We start from the raw sequence: 16,496 nt of genomic DNA, 5'->3' as shown, positions 1-16,496 counted from the left end.
GAATTAAGGGTCACTGAGGTACAGGGGATGAATCCAAATATAGAAGTGTTTTCATTAGATAGGAACCGTGGAATGTGAGCAGAAGGGAATGTTTCATTTCGGAATGCATTCAGTGAGAGTGAGCCTGAATGATTGTGTGTTGACTTGCCTATAACCAATTCCTTCACACAGTCTTGATAATGAAACCAGCTCCATAAGTACCTGCACTCAGCAAGTAGGCTGGTATTCACGATGGAACAGGTGTGGGGGGTGGGGAAGCGAAACAAGCTGAAGATGAATTTTTATGTCCAAATCAGAACTGAACTATCAGAGAAGTACACAATAGACCAACTATCCACGAACAGTCTGTTTGTGTGACTTCTTATAAACAAGGTTTTTTTTTAATGGCAAATTTAGATTTTTACATTTTTTAAAAGTTTCCCCCTGCCACCTTGAAAGTAGCATTTCATTCTGTGGGGTTCCTCAGGTAATAGTCAGCCCTGAATATATATTTGTTATCAAAAAGATCTGAATTAGCTGGAAAGGAAGATTAAAATTCCTGTTTCTTACTGAGACACGTTTTAGGTGAGAAATGTAAATGCTGTAAACAAATACAAGTTTCACAATTCTTGTCCAGAGTTTTAATATCAACAGATTAAACAGCTTTCATATTCAATGCGCGTAGTGAAGAAGTTCATAATTCCTGGGTAGCTATCCTAATGACCACAGGGATCATGAGCACATTTTGATTTGATTTATTATTGTCACATGTATTAACATACAGTGAAAAGTATTGTTTCTTGCGTGCTATACAGACAAAACATACCATTCATAGAGAAGGAAATGAGAGAGTACAGAATGTAGTGTTACAGATATAGCTGGGGTGTAGAGAAAGATCAACTTAATGCAAGGTAAGTCCATTCAAAAGTCTAACAGCAGCAGGGAAGAAGCTGTTCTTGAGTCAGTTGGCATTTGACTGCAGACCTATGTATCTTTTTCCTGACAGAAGAAGTAGAAGAGGGAATGTTCGAGGTCTTTAATTATGCTGGCTGTTCTGCCGAGACAGCAGGAAGTGTAGACAGAGTCAATGGGTGGAAGGCTGGTTTGTGTAATGGATTCGGCTACATTCATGACCTTTTGTGGTTCCTTGCGGTCTTGGGCAGAGCAGGAGCCATACCAAGCTGTGATACAACCAGAAAAAAAGCTTTCTATAGTGCATCTGCAAAAGTTGGTGAGACTAGTAGCTGACATGTTAAATTTCCTTAGTCTTCTGAGAAAGTGGAGGCATTGGTGGGCTTTCTTAAATATGATATCAACATCGGGGACCAGGACAGGTTGTTGGTGATCTGGACACCTGAAAACCTGAAGCTCTTGACCCTTTCTACTTTGTCGCCATTGATGTAGACAAGGGCGTGTTTTCCTTTGTGTTTCCTGAAGTCAACGACAATCTCCTTCATTTTGTTGACATTGAGGGAGAGATTATTGTTGCCGCGCCAGTTCACCGGATTCTCTATCTCATTCCTGTATTCTGTCTCATCATTGTTTGAGATCCGACCCACTACAGTGGTGTCATCAGCAAACTTGAAAATCGAATTGGAAGGTAATTTGGCCACGCAGTCATAGGTGCGTAAGGAGTATAGCAGGGGACTGAGAACACAGCCTTGTGGGGCACTGATGTTGAGGATGATCGTGGAGGAGATGTTGCTGCCTGTTCTTACTGATTGTGGTCTGTGAGTTAGGAAATTCAGGATCCAGACACAAAGGGAGGCGCCGAGACCCTGGCCACAGAATTTGGAGATGAGCTTTGTGGGAACATCACCTTATTCATCCCTGATTGACTCATCGGTATGGACAGTAAAAGAGCTGCCGTTTTAATGCCTATTCTTTGTCAGTCTAACAGTACAGGTGATAGATTTGGCCTCAGTGTCACTGCAGTATGGAGAGGAAAGCTTAGTTGAAGTCCCTGCTTCTTTTTACTCCCTAGTAACTATGGCAGTGAAAGTGGATTGGCACAATTGTGCTGACCATTATAACACAACTGTCCAATGCTCAACTTCCAGGATACCACTAAGTATTACCACCACAAGTGCAATATCAAACCTGTGGCTGTGGAACCGTACCCGAGTAAGAAGACAGCACTTCCAGAAAACATGAAGAAATTGGAGAGGAAACAAGCAAACCGTACTGGAACATTAATTAAAATTTCCAAAGATCACCTAAATGATGGAAAATGTTGTATACAGTGCTATCAAGCAGCACCTATGCACTAATCACCTGCTCATGAACGCTTACTTTGGGTTCTTCCAGACTGCTTATCTACTCATCTCATTACACCTTGTTCCAGATGTAAATAAAGAAATTGAATTCCAGAGGTAAAGTATGAGTGACTGTCCATTGACCAACTTACCAGTTGTTGTCCTTGAAGATCCTGGGGCACTTGCTTCCCCAGTTGCAGCCAATTTTCATTGACACAACCAAGCACAGTCAACCCATCATTAGCATCCCCAACCCTCACTGGCGAACTTTCCTCATCTGTGCACATCCAAATTTCGTCATTCAAGCACAAAAGAAGGGAACTGATGCTGAAAACTAGATCTCTGAATACATTCAAGGCTGAATTAGTTAGATTTTTAATTGACAGTGGAGTCAAGGATTATGGAGGGCTGGAGATAAGGCCACATTCAGATCAGTCAGGATCTTATTCAATGGCAGAGCAGTCTTGAAAGGTCAAATGACCTACTCCTGCTCCTATTTCTTATAATCTTATGAACCTCTATCAATCTCTGGTTAAACCAAATATTGCATTCTATTCTGATCAGCAGACTTTAGGAAGTGCCCTTGAGAAAGTGCAGAGGGGATTTCCCAGATTGGTTCCAGGGATGAGGAATTCTAACCAGAAGGTTAGTTTGGAGAAGTTAGGATTGTTCTTTCTGATGCAAAGGAAATGGAGAAGAGGTCTCACAGAAGTATATAATATTATGACAAAGAAAAATTGTTCCCATTAGCTACTAGTACAAGAAGTAGGCCACACAGGTTTTGGACAAGAGATGTAGGAGGGAATGTGAGGAAAAACTATTTTACACTGCAACTGGAAAGACCTGGAACTCAGTACCAATGAGGGTGATGGAAGCATTTGTCATTTGCAAGTTGAAAAAACAGGACCTGACAGGGAGATGTTTTTCAGACATTCAGACAATGTCCAATCCATCGCAAGAGTTTTGCCTAAATGCTTGTGGAGTTGCTGAATGAAGGGCACAAGAGCTTGGTTCTCCTATCTTTCAATCTGGAAAATGTGACAGTTCACCCCCACCCCCCCCTCCACTGCCTTCAATAGAAGGTGGAATATTTGGCTGACCAGGAATGGGTTCATCTGAGTTTCCTTTTGGTAATGTTAAAGGGGCAGTTGAGTTTTTTGTATATAGAATTGAAGAGTTTGAGAGTAGCTTGCAAATCTGGTGTGCTTGTGATATGTAAAGGGGAAAGCTGGCCATGGTATCAGAACTACATGTTCTTCTTAAACTAATGCCATATTTATTAATGGGCCTTTGGTTTAATGTCTCAAAAGCTAATACTTCTGGCACTGCAACATTCCCTATACTGCATTAAAATATCAGCTTTGATTCTGAATCCAGTCCTTGGGGGAAACTCAAGCCCACAACCTTCTGACTTGGGCACAATTGAATTAAACTGATATAAGTGATATAAACTGATATAAAGAAGTGCAGTGGATGTGGTGTACTTGGACTTCAACAAGGCGTTTGATAAGGTCCCCCATGCAAGTCTTCTTGAGAAGGTGAGAGGGCATGGGATCCAAGGGGCTTTGGCCTTGTGGATCCAGAACTGGCTTGCCTGCAGAAGGCAGAGGGTGGTTGTGGATGGGTCTTTTTCTGCATGGAGGTCGGTCACCAGTGGAGTGCCCCAGGGATCTGTTCTAGGACCCTTGCTGTTTGTCATTTTCATAAATGACCTAGATGAGGAAGTGGAGGGATGGGTTAGTAAGTTCGCCGATGACACGAAGGTCGGTGGTGTTGTGGATGGTCTGGAAGGATGTCAGAAGTTGCAGCAGGACATAAATAGGATGCAGGACTGGGCGGAGAAGTGGCAGATGGACTTCAACGCGGATAAATGTGTAGTCGTCCATTTTGGCAGGACCAATGGGATGAACGAGTACACTATCAAGGGCAGGAGTCTTAGTAGTGTTGAAGAGCAGAAGGATCTTGGGGTCCGGATCCACAGGACTCTTAAATCGGCCTCGCAGGTGGAGGATGTGGTCAAGAAGGCGTATGGTGTACTGGCCTTCATTAATCGAGGGATTAAGTTTAGGAGTCGGGAGGTAATGCTGCAACTTTATAAGACCCTTGTCAGGCCTCATTTGGAGTTCTGTGCGCAGATCTGGTTGCCTCACTATAGGAAGGACGTAGAAGCTATTGAAAGGGTACAGAGGAGATTTACAAGGATGTTGCCTGGATTGGGAGGCATGCCTTATGAAGATAGGTTGAGGGAACTGGGACTCTTCTCCCTGGAGAGACGAAGGTTGAGAGGTGACCTGATGGAGGTTTATAAAATGTTGAGAGGAATAGATAGGGTGGATTCTCAGAGGCTATTTCCACGGGTTGAAATGGTCGCTATGAGAGGACACAGATTGAAGGTGCGGGGAGGCAAGTACAGAAGTGATGTTAGAGGTAAGTTTTTCACTCAGAGGGTGGTGAGTGAATGGAATCGGCTGCTGTCAGTGGTGGTGGAGGCGAACTCGCTGGGGTCTTTTAAAAGACTTCTGGATGAGTATATGGGATTTAGTGGGATTGGGGGTTATAGATAGGTCTATGGATTGGTAGGTGTTGATGTGATCGGCGCAACTCGTGAGCCGAAGGGCCTGTTTGTGCTGTAGTGTTCTATGTTCTATGTCCTATGTTCTATAATTATTTTGTCTAGGGCACTGAAGGTAAAGAATCTGCTGAGCACATTTCGCAAAGTGAGGTTTCTGGCATGGAGCCTCAAAGGACAAGACTGGGATATGCAGGTTCAGTCCTACTGTGTAAAAATCCAAAATTTGCCCTCCCATCCAGTAAGCCATACGTCAGGAGCGCATACTTGCAACTTGCAACTTGTTTTGTCAGATTTAAAGAACATCAGTTAAGATTATAAGAAGAAAATATTTCACCAGTGCATAGTTTATTTGATGCAGTTTGACTGTCTTTTAAACCTAGCTTTCAGTCTTTAATTTTAAGTATTTAAAAAATTCTATACACAAGGATTGTGTGGGAAGTAAACTGCGAGGATTGTTGCATATACTTGTAAGCATTTCACACCATTTTGATGGATTGAGTTCTTTCTAATACTAAGTGCCCAAGAATGATGTACATGCATCTCTCTTTCTCTCAAGCCCTCCATCTTAACCCCCTCTGTTTCACTCCTGTCTTTCACTCTGTTGCCCCTGGTACTTGACCACTCTTTCTCTCATGCTCCTTTCCTTGCCCTTTCTCTCTTGCCCCATCCATCTCACATCTTCCCCACACTTCATTCTCAATTCCACCCATGCCCTTCTCCCATCTCTCATTCACCTTCTCTCAGCCCCTTTCTTTCATATCTTCACTCAATATCCTCTCTCTCTTAGACTCTCACCCTCACTTGCCAGCATTCTTGTCACCCACTCCCTCCTCTTCTCTCATCTCAGCCCCTTCTCTCATACACATATTTCTTTCTTTCTGTCTCTTTGTTGATTCCTATCTCTATCACTCCTTTTCTTTCTCATGCTCCCTTTTCCCCTGCCTCTAGGCTCTCTCCTGCTACCTCTCCCCCACTACCGCCAACTTCACTCCCTCCCTCTCTCTCGCCCCCATCTCTCTTGCACTGCTCTGTCTGTCTCTCTCTCTCTCACACACATCCCCTCTCCCTCATTCACAGCTTCACTTAATACACACTCCCCATCTCAGCTAATCGCAAGCTCTCAGTATTACATGGTTCATTTGCTGCATTGTCAACCTCATAACATTGATCACACTTCAAAGATATTTAATCGGTTGTGAAATTCTCTAGGATTGTGAATGCTGCTATAAAAATGCAAATTCTTTTTATTTGTTTTCTCTCTGTCTCTTGCTATCCTTCTCCACTCTTGTATCACTTTCATGAACTTGTGCTTCCTCTCTGTCACAACAATGTTAACTTAAACCCATGCAGCTTGTAACAGAAAAAGATCCATCAGTAAAATTGGGCCAGAACTAGACTAAGACCAAATTCTGTCTGTGTTGTTTGTGTGTGGCACAAAGTGAGAGTAATTAATAAATCTCATTTTGAAACTGTATTCTGTTTAATTCATTTATTTTATATAAATTAAACCAGGTTGTTGTTTTACAGTCACGCTTCATCTTACAATATTCGCTTTTGTTCTGCTCTTTGTAAAGACATTAGAAATGCATGTGAGATTGCCATAGCCAGTACACGTAACCAGAAGTTTTACCCCGGCTCACACTATCACGTAAAACAGGCTTGTCCAACCTTTTGGCATGGTGGAGACAGGGAACACATTTCAACGTTTGAAAGATAAAGACTGCACAACATTAAACAGGAATTTCAAAATGAAAATGAGGTATGAAAAGCAACAACTTACAGATGAAAATACCAGATGGGTATTAGAATATAATAGAATGAGAGTGCATCCGACCAGCTCATAATCCAGCCTTGGATTGGTCATACATTCACCCTTATCCACTGGAGAACGGATGAGAGTGAATGGTAGTGTGTGTGGGTGAGGATAAGAGTGGGCAAGACTTGTAGTCACACTCTTCCTTCACCTCTCTCTTTCCCCCTCCCCATCCCTCTCTTTCTGACTCTTTCTCACTCACTTTTTCTCTCTCTCTCTTACTACACGTTGCTGATCTTTTCTCACCTTCTCTCTTTCTTTTACCCCTACTCTAACTTACCTCTAACTCTCTCTGACTTTTCCTCATTCTCTCCTTCTCTGTCTACCTCCTCATTTTTTTTCTCTCTTTCTCCCCCTCCTCTTCCTCTCTTTTCCTCATTACCTTCCTTACTCTCTCACTTTTTCACCCTTTTCATCAATCTTTTTCTCTCTCTCCTGCTTTCTCACTCACTCTCTCTCTTCCCCTCCCCACTTACTTTCTTTCCTCTCACTCACCCCTGTCCTTTCTTCCGCCTCACTCATTCCCTCCCCTCTTCCCTCACCCTAATGCTCCCCCTCCTCACTCACCCCCTCCTCAATCACCATCTCTCTCTCTCTCTCCCTCCTCACCCAACTTCTCACTCTCTCCCTCCTCACCTAACCTCTCTCTCCGTCCCTCCTCACTCACCGTCTCTCTGACTTGCTCTTTTCTCTCTGGCTTCCACTTCATGTCTTCACACTATCTCTCTCCCACATTCTCCAGTCAATCACTTACTAAGATGGCAGTGGGATTCACTCTCACTGCTTCTTGTTCTACTCCATCCTGGCTGCTCTGGAGGCTCAGCTATCCTAAACCCTGCTCCAAACAGCTCTGCCCAGCAGGAGTCCTGTCCCACCAGGGAACCACTCTAGATGACTGAGGCCCATTCACCCAGTATCTCCAGTTCCTGGGCCACACTCCTGTATTGCCACTCCACAAGCCACACTCACCAGTATCTCCACACACTGATCTACACTCATCAGTATCTCTGCACACTGATCTACGCTCACCAGTATCTCTGCACACTGATCTACGCTCACCAGTATCTCCGCACACTGATCGACGCTCACCAGTATCTCTGCACACTGATCTACGCTCACCAGTATCTCCACACACTGATCTACGCTCACCAGTATCTCCACACACTGATCTACACTCACCAGTATCTCCGCACACTGATCTACACTCACCAGTATCTCCGCACACTGATCTACGCTCACCAGTATCTCCACACACTGATCTACACTCACCAGTATCTCCGCACACTGATCTACACTCACCAGTATCTCCGCACACTGATCTACGCTCACCAGTATCTCCGCACACTGATCTACACTCACCAGTATCTCCGCACACTGATCTACACTCACAGTATCTCCGCACACTGATCTACGCTCACCAGTATCTCCGCACACTGATCTACACTCACCAGTATGTCCGCACACTGATCTACACTCACCAGTATCTCCGCACACTGATCTACACTCACCAGTATCTCCACACACTGACCTACGCTCACCAGTATCTCCGCACACTGATCTACACTCACCAGTATCTCCACACACTGATCTACACTCACCAGTATCTCCGCACACTGACCTACGCTCACCAGTATCTCCGCACACTGACCTACGCTCACCAGTATCTCCACACACTGACCTACGCTCACCAGTATCTCTGCACATTGGACCATGCTCACCAGTATCTCCGCACACTGATCTACACTCACCAGTATCTCCGCACACTAATCTACACTCACCAGTATCTCCACACACTGATCTACACTCACCAGTATCTCCGCGCACTGACCTACGCTCACCAGTATCTCCGCACACTGATCTACACTCACCAGTATCTCCACACACTGATCTACACTCACCAGTATCTCCGCACACTGACCTACGCTCACCAGTATCTCCGCACACTGACCTACGCTCACCAGTATCTCCACACACTGACCTACGCTCACCAGTATCTCTGCACATTGGACCATGCTCACCAGTATCTCTGCACATTGGACCATGCTCACCGGGCCCCAAGCAACAACTGCAACTGTTTGCCACTCTTCCAATCACAAATTGCTTCTTCTTACATTTGCTTCTGAGAGGCTCAGAGGCAAACAAAGAGAGAATGCGCCTGTAATTGGAGGAGCTGCTCCTGGCTGGATCCTCCATTCAAACCTATTTGTTTGATCTGCACTTTTAAAACTGGCTCCAAGGGCTGTATTGAGTGGCTTCATCGGCTGTATCTCACCTTCAGGCCGTTCACTGGACAAGATTAACCTGAGAGATATTGGGCACTATTGGGTCCAGTGCAATCTATTTGTCAGTGCGATGTCCACTTATCATAGTGACCAATAACTCCCTAGACGAGAGCTATGTGCTGACTGATGCACTAAAGTTTGCGGCAGCTGCTGCAGAGGTGCAATGGAGAATGGTCACTCTCTAAGACCTTTCAGCCATAGTGCACCAAGTGGAGGGGATTTGTATAGAACCCCCGTGGTGGCATGACTCACATTGAATATATACGGTGAATATTACGTGTATCACAATTGTATTGAAGCACTTCAGAGTGCAATTTAATCATTGTCGGCAAGTTAAATACCATTACACCCTTTGTAATAACCATTTTGAAATATCTGCAACATTTCTTGGATTGTATTGAAGCACCTCAGTGCAACATGACCTCTGTAGAAATCTTGAATATTTCGCACTTTGCGTGATGGCCATTTTGAAATATTCCAAATGTTCTTTCAGATATTTTATAAATAAAGTATATTTTCCCAAAACAATCAAAGCATTCTCGTGCAAAATCTGAGAAGTTATAATTGGAATAAATCAATTAGATCGGCTAACCTAACATCAGCTGTAGTGACTGCTCGAAACCATCATTCTGGTTCAAATGAAAATTCATTACTGTTTCTGTTATTACAAGTACAATGACTTGCATACTCAGAATTATATGTTCCTGCAATTTAGGAACAGGTAATCAAATTGGAAGAAAAATTTGGATTTCTGCTTTTTTCAAGCAATAAACACAGGCTTTTCCATGTGCCTTACATATTCTGTAAAAAGTCACCATAATCTCAGATAACCATAGGTTGCACTCCACTTTGAGGGGGAGGGCTGACTTGTGGTGATTTAACCACATCTCAAACAAGGGGCAAGGTTGAGAAGGAGTGCTTTCATGAATAACCCCAACTGGTACAGGAATTGAACCCAAGCTGTTGACATAGACTTAATAAAGCCCTGTCATAACATTTACAGAGGGTGACCTCTGACTTCAATGGGCAAAAGAGGTTAAATTTGAAGAACATTTATTGAATACATAGAACTGCTGTGAAACACTGATGCAAGTGTCTGCTAGAATTTATTAGGCATTCTTCATTTTCCTGCTGTATGTTTGTCCTCCAAGCTTCATAGTGAGGTTTTGTGCTTTATGTAAATAGAAGCAGCTGCTTTGGTAAACCTCTTGTGTAAGAGATGATGTGACTGAAAATAAATATCAAGACCATAAAGGACATAAACTTCTGGGCAATTGGAATGGTAAATTGAGTTCCTTCAAATTTCAAAGAATAACATTTTTTCATAGCTTTTATTGACGGATTTAACTCTAGTTTTGGGGGTTGGTTAACTCAGTTGGCTGGATTGCTAGAATGATGCAGGATAACACCAACAAGGTGAGGTCCGGTCCCTGTTCTGTCTTCCGCAGACTTGGGGCTTGCCTCCTGGCTCTGCCCCAGAATAAAATCATGTAACCATAAGCCTTGTTTTAGCAATCCTCAAATAATCGCAGATACTACTTGGACAGGAAGAAAAAATATAAAATAATGCAACTGGCAATCAAAAGAAAGAGTTGTGTTTACACGGTGCCTTTAATTGCTTCAGAATATCTTAATGCACTTTAGGTGTGTTTGGACTGTTGTGATTGTCGTAATATAGAAAATGTGACAGTTAATTTGCATGCTCTATAAACTGTAATGTATTAATGATCAGGTAATCGCTTTTAGTGATGTTGCTTGCCGGAGAAAGATTGGGCGGGTCATTAGAAAGATAACCGTCCCTGTCCTTCCTTGAAATAGTTCCATGAAATCATTTCTGTCCCTCTGAAAGGACAGAACTGAACGTTGGTGTAATGCTGCATCTTAAAGACAGTACCCCTGACAGGCTCATTTCCAACCACACTATCAGCAGGCAATGCAGAACAAAATCAGACTTTGATTGATGGGTCTGAAAGAGCAGGAAAACAGTGATCCAAAGTGTATGAATGGTTAATTGAGACGTGCATGAGAGGGACGAAGAGAGGCAACTCAGCAAGGAGGGAGAAGCAGAGGCTACTGAGGTTTTACCTTTGTTATTTGATCCAGAGCAGGCGTGAGGTACCAATATCGTCACAAGATGACATCAGCCACCAAGCAGGCAAGGCAAGCAGGTTTGCAACTTGACTAGGGCAGGCCAGCCACACTGTGACATGAATCAAGCTCTGGGCACAAGGAGACAACGAGTGAGGCAGGAGGCTGCCTTGAAGACCCCAGACAGGCAAGGTGGGGAAGATTGGAAGCGTGTGAGGAGTGGGGGAGACTATGAGGGGGTTGGGGGGAAGAGTGTGAGGGTGTGGAGGAGAAGTGAACATGTGACGGGGTTAACCAGGGCTACAGACTTGCAGGGAGGGAGTATGTGTGCGGGTCAGGCTGCATTTTGGAAGGAGGGAGAGAGAGTTTGTGATGGGCTTGGGGGTCCATGGGGAGGGAGAGTTTGAGAGAGGAATGAGCAGGAGAAGAGTAGAGTGAGTGTTGTTTGAAATCAGGAATCACAGGTTCATACTGGTTCGAGTCGTACACAGCACAAAGGTGTTTATAGTTTGAGGTATGTCATTTCAGTTCCAGAACACCACTGCAGGGTCTCGACAGGGTAGTGTCCTAAGCCCAACCATCTGTTGCTGCTTCATCAATGACCTCCCATCCATCAGAAGTCAGAGGTGGGAATATTCAGCACCATTTGTTGTTCCTCAGATACAGAAACAGTCTGTGTCCATATGCAGCAAGTCCTGAAGAATATTCAGGCTTGGGTTGATAAGTGGCAAGCATTATTCACATCACACAAGTGTAGACAAGAATTAATCTAATACTTCCCTCTTGACATTCAAAGGCATTACCTGACCTCCTGACTCCCTCAAGCCTGTCCATCATCTACAAGGCACCAGTTCGTAGTGTGATAGAATACTCACCACTTGCCTGAATGAATGCAGCTCCAAATACACTCAATAACCATCCAGGACAAAGCAGCCTATTTGACTGACATCCCATCCACCACCTTAACAATTCATTCTCCCCACCACCATTGCATAGTGGCAGCAGTATGTACCATCTAAAGATGCACTGCAGCAACTCATCAAACTTCCTTCAACAGCAAACCTCATCCACCTCAAAGGACAGAGCAGCAGATTCATGGGAACACCAGAACTTGAAAGTTCCCCTTGAAAGCCACACAGAATCCTGACTTGGATCTCCATTCCTTTACTGTAGCTGGGTCAAATCCTGGAATTGTTTTTCTACAGCACTGTACACCGCATGGGCTACAGTGGTTCAAGAAGGCAGCTCATCGTCATCTTCTCAGACAATTAGGGATGAGTAATGAATACTTGTCTTGCCAGTGATATTCACATCCTGTGAATAAATGAATAAAGTTAAAGTTTTAAATTAGTCACATTAACACTGCAATGAAGTTATTGCGAAATTCCCCTAGTCAACACAGTCCAGCACCTGTTCGAGTCAATGCACCTAACCAGCACATCTTTCAGAATGTGGGAGGAAATAGGAGCACCCGGAGGAAACGCATGGGGAGAACGTGTAAACTCCACACAGATAGTGACGCAAGCCAGGAATCGAACCTGGGTCCCTGGCATTGTGAAGCACCAGCACTAACCACTGTGCTACCGTGCCACCCAGTATTGTTAACAATAATAGGGGTGTTTCTGCTATTTAAGAAATAAGATCAGAGTCATTAATTTCCAGTGACTTAATAAGTAAATTCCTTTCTTTTGGGGACTGAATTGCATGATGTTGAAAGCACCAAAGGCCACACCAATGGGAATTCTGGAATACACTACACTGGCCAGACCCACATTTTTCTTACATCAGGTGACAGTTATCACCCACTCCCAGCCCCGGTGAAATTACCAGAGAATTTTCTTTTCTGGATCCTATTCCAATTCTTATTCCCATCAATTATCCTTCTCCACACATATGCCACCAATCCTCAAGGAAAATTTGAGGCCTGCATATTTAGAACATGGGATTGGGTATCTGATGTGAGGAGTCATGAGAATCCCTTTCAAAGCCTTTGTCAATTTTGAAGCTGTACTCTGGATGTAACAGGTATGAATGACAAGTATTGTGCTTAAAACAACAATTTTATTGAATATTGATTATAATAATAAGGCAATTATAAGATATATATGTAAGAAGATAATACATAAAGGAAGAGACATTATTGAAAGGAGAAAGCACTTGGTATATACATAAAGAAAAAAAGACAGACATGTTTGTTTAAACACCAACAATAAACCCTAATTTGATCTATTCCACAACAGTTCCCCAAACTGGTACACGTGCATACATTAGCAAGTTGCTGAGTAACTATATCTGGTCAGGTCTTATCTGGTGAAAGTTCAGAAGATGATGTTTAATTGATGTTCAAAGCACCTGATGGATGTCAGATGAGGAGACAGCATCAAGAGCTATGTAAGCATCCTGAGTCATGAGAGTCCCTTTCACTATCACTGACAGGGAATCACGGACTTGTCACCAATTGCCAGTATCCTTTCTCTCTAGACTACAGCACATCTTTAGGGAAATATTTCCTGCATGCTGAAGATCTTTGCCTTCTGATCTTTAGCTCTAGTCTGTACTATTACTTTCTGCCGTTGCTTTTCACATCCATTGTGAGCTCCAACACATGAATGCATTCTTCTCTCTTTGCCTACACTTACTTTATTTCACTGTCACTCTCAGTCTCACTTGAACTTTATTTCGCTCTGGTCCTATCGCTGCCTGTTGTGCTTCTGGCCCGTTATGCAGACATCACAGATTCAGTCTCTATTCTAAAATAAGACTTTTGACACAAGCCTCATCCAAATACAGTTTTTAAAATTAGTCCAATCGTTTCTTTTCAAATCATTTTGAAAAATAGGTAAATATATTTTGTTAAAGCAAGAAAAGTATTTGTCTAGTTAAATATTACTGGTGCACCGCAGGAAATTGTTCACAGAGAACAGCAGCAATGATTTTCTGAGCAGATCTGACAGCGTCTGTGGGGAGAGAATAAAGGCAACATTTCAAGTCTAGATGACCCTTCATCATTGGACTTCAGTCCTGGATCCGTTAATGAAATGGAAATGAAGATTTCCATATGCTAATCAGCTCCACACTGATTTCTGGCGTGGAGCTGATTAGGCTGGAAATCTTCGGCTGGGATATTCGCTGAGGCTGTGGTGCCCATTGGGAAGCCTATGAAGCGGCCTCTGCTGATGTCTCCCGGCCTGCTGAGCTGCTCAAGCAGTGCAGCGGGCTGGAAGAATCGGTCCCATTATTTTCCCAACGCAAATCTCTTTCCTGAAAGACACGACTGAACCAGCGTGGTTTATTTTCACTTTGTAAAAGATGTTTTCATTTTTGTACATATATGCGGAATGAAACAAACGTGTAAACAGAGTTCAAACCGATCCATCGCGGCAGCAGTATGAGTTCCAGTTCCCCTCATTATTCCTGCCGCATGACAATGTGTACATTCAATCTATGAAGTTCATCACCACAAGATGAAGAATGGTGCTGGCAAAAAGAAGATCTGCAATTGCTTGCTCAGATGAGATGCAATTAAATCTCCTTTGTTTTGAGGGTTGATCTGTATCTGCAAGCAAGTTGCCAGCACGAACGCCCCCGACACAAGTGGTGAATATGGACAGGAAGGAATTGAAGGGAAAGGTATCCAGCAGCGTGCAGTAAAGGAACTGAGCAACTCCGCTCAGCGCCACTAACAGCAGGGTAAAGGAACTGAGTTACTCTGCTCAGCGCCATGTACAGCAAGTATAGACCCAGCAACTTTAGCCGGAGAGGTGTCCCCGTCACATATTCCTGAGAAAAGCGGCTGAACACCGACAGCACAGAACGGTGCATCCTTACAGAGAAGCCTTTTGTGCTAGGTCACAAATTGCTAGATATAATTAAATTCAATTTCACAGCTTGTCATGGTGGGAAATCTCCAGTATTATAATCATTACACAACCATGGCTATTATAAATGTGTGACGTCAAAGATAAATTGCATATCATACAAAAAATTACCAACAAAATTAATGGATTTTCTAGTTGCTAACCGTAGGTCAGAGGGTACTAGAAATATAGGTTGACAAGGAAATGACCGTTTTTGGATTTTTGTCAAGGAAGGAAATACTCTGAAGCAGTGACAAATTTTTTGAACATAAATAAATGGGATTAATCTTTTTAAGTCATTGTTTTGTATTGCATTTCTGATAAATTACAGATTCTGATTTGTAAGTTGTGTTTCTCGCATCATTGTGTTTATTTCGGTATTTCTTCTTTCCATTGTAGATATCTATCTAGGGTTTCTTCTTGCTTCTCTATATGCTCTATTACATTTTCTGTCTTTTATTGGAGTTGTTCCTGTGACCTGTTTTCTGACTCTATCTTTATTATTTTGTTTCTAACCTTCTCTTTTTGACCTTGGGATGTGTGATTGTGGAATGTATAGGTGGAGGGTGGGAAAATAATCTGGCTAGTACAGTGGAAGGGGTTTAATTGGCAGTTGAGATTTTGGACAGTTTTTGGACAACGGGAAAAGAATGAAAGGAGAAACATTGAACTATCCCTGGATGGCATTTGCTACATGCCCCAATAGATGCTGCATTTCTTGATTACTTTCTTACAGGAAACGTGATAATGGAGGGTTACATACGAACATACAGATTAGGAGCAGAAGTAGGCCACGTGGCCTTTACAGCCTGTTCCACCATTCAGAAGATCATGGCTGATCTGATTGTAATCTCTACATTCCTGCACTTCACTCACTCACCTGACGAAGGAGCAGTGCTCCCAAAACTCATGATTCCAAATAAATCTGGCGGACTTTAACCTGGAGTTGTGAGACTTCTTACTGTGCCCACCCCAGTCCAACACCAGCATTTCCACATTTTGAGGAAGAGAGTTCTAAAGACTCGCAACCCTCTGAGAGAAACAACTTCTCCTAATTTCTGTCTTAAATGGTTGACTCTTTATTTTTCAACTGTGACTCCTTTTTCTAGATTCTCCCACAAGAGAAAACATTGTTTCCACATTCACCCTGTCTAGGTACCTGGGGATCTGAAATATTTCAAATAAGTCATCTCTTACTCTTTAAACTCCAGCGGACATAAGCCTAACCTGTCGAACCTTTTTACTCATGAAACAACCCTTGAATTCCAGATCTTAGTCTAGTAAACGTTCTCTGAACTGTTTCCAACACATTTTTCCATAAATAAGGAGACCAATTGCACACAACTACAGATGTGGGCTGGAATTCTCCAGCCGTTTGCTCCAGCGGGATTCTCTGCTCTCACTGCAGTGAAGAGATTTGGCTGAGCACCACATTCTTCATCCTCGCTTGCAGTGGTGGCAGGGTGTGAATGGCCGGACAATTCCGGCTGTGGTCTCACCAATGCCCTATATAATAGAAGAATGACCTCGCTACATTTATTTTTAATTCCCCTCACCAAAAAAATTATCTTATCTTTCCGAATTACTTGCTATACCTGCTTACTAATCTTTTGCAATCCATGCACTAGGACATCCCGATCCCTCTGTGTT

At 43.1% G+C, this 16,496-nt stretch overlaps 1 protein-coding gene and 1 pseudogene across 1 annotated transcript in view; one reads left to right on the top strand and one right to left on the bottom strand.

The window, feature by feature from the left end:
• Window positions 1-16,496, top strand: part of tspan7 (tetraspanin 7) — a 102,746-nt gene that overhangs the window by 35,841 nt on the left and 50,409 nt on the right. The gene's annotated exons all lie outside the window — the stretch shown is intronic.
• LOC145353467 (dolichyl-diphosphooligosaccharide--protein glycosyltransferase subunit DAD1 pseudogene) lies at window positions 14,427-14,811 on the bottom strand (annotated as a pseudogene).

This window comes from Carcharhinus amblyrhynchos, chromosome 15 (assembly GCF_965287045.1).
Source record: "Carcharhinus amblyrhynchos chromosome 15, sCarAmb.v2.hapA, whole genome shotgun sequence".
Classification (NCBI taxonomy): domain Eukaryota; kingdom Metazoa; phylum Chordata; class Chondrichthyes; order Carcharhiniformes; family Carcharhinidae; genus Carcharhinus; species Carcharhinus amblyrhynchos.
The sequence above is the reverse complement of the archived record's forward strand: the minus strand, read 5'-3'. Positions and strand labels throughout refer to the sequence as shown.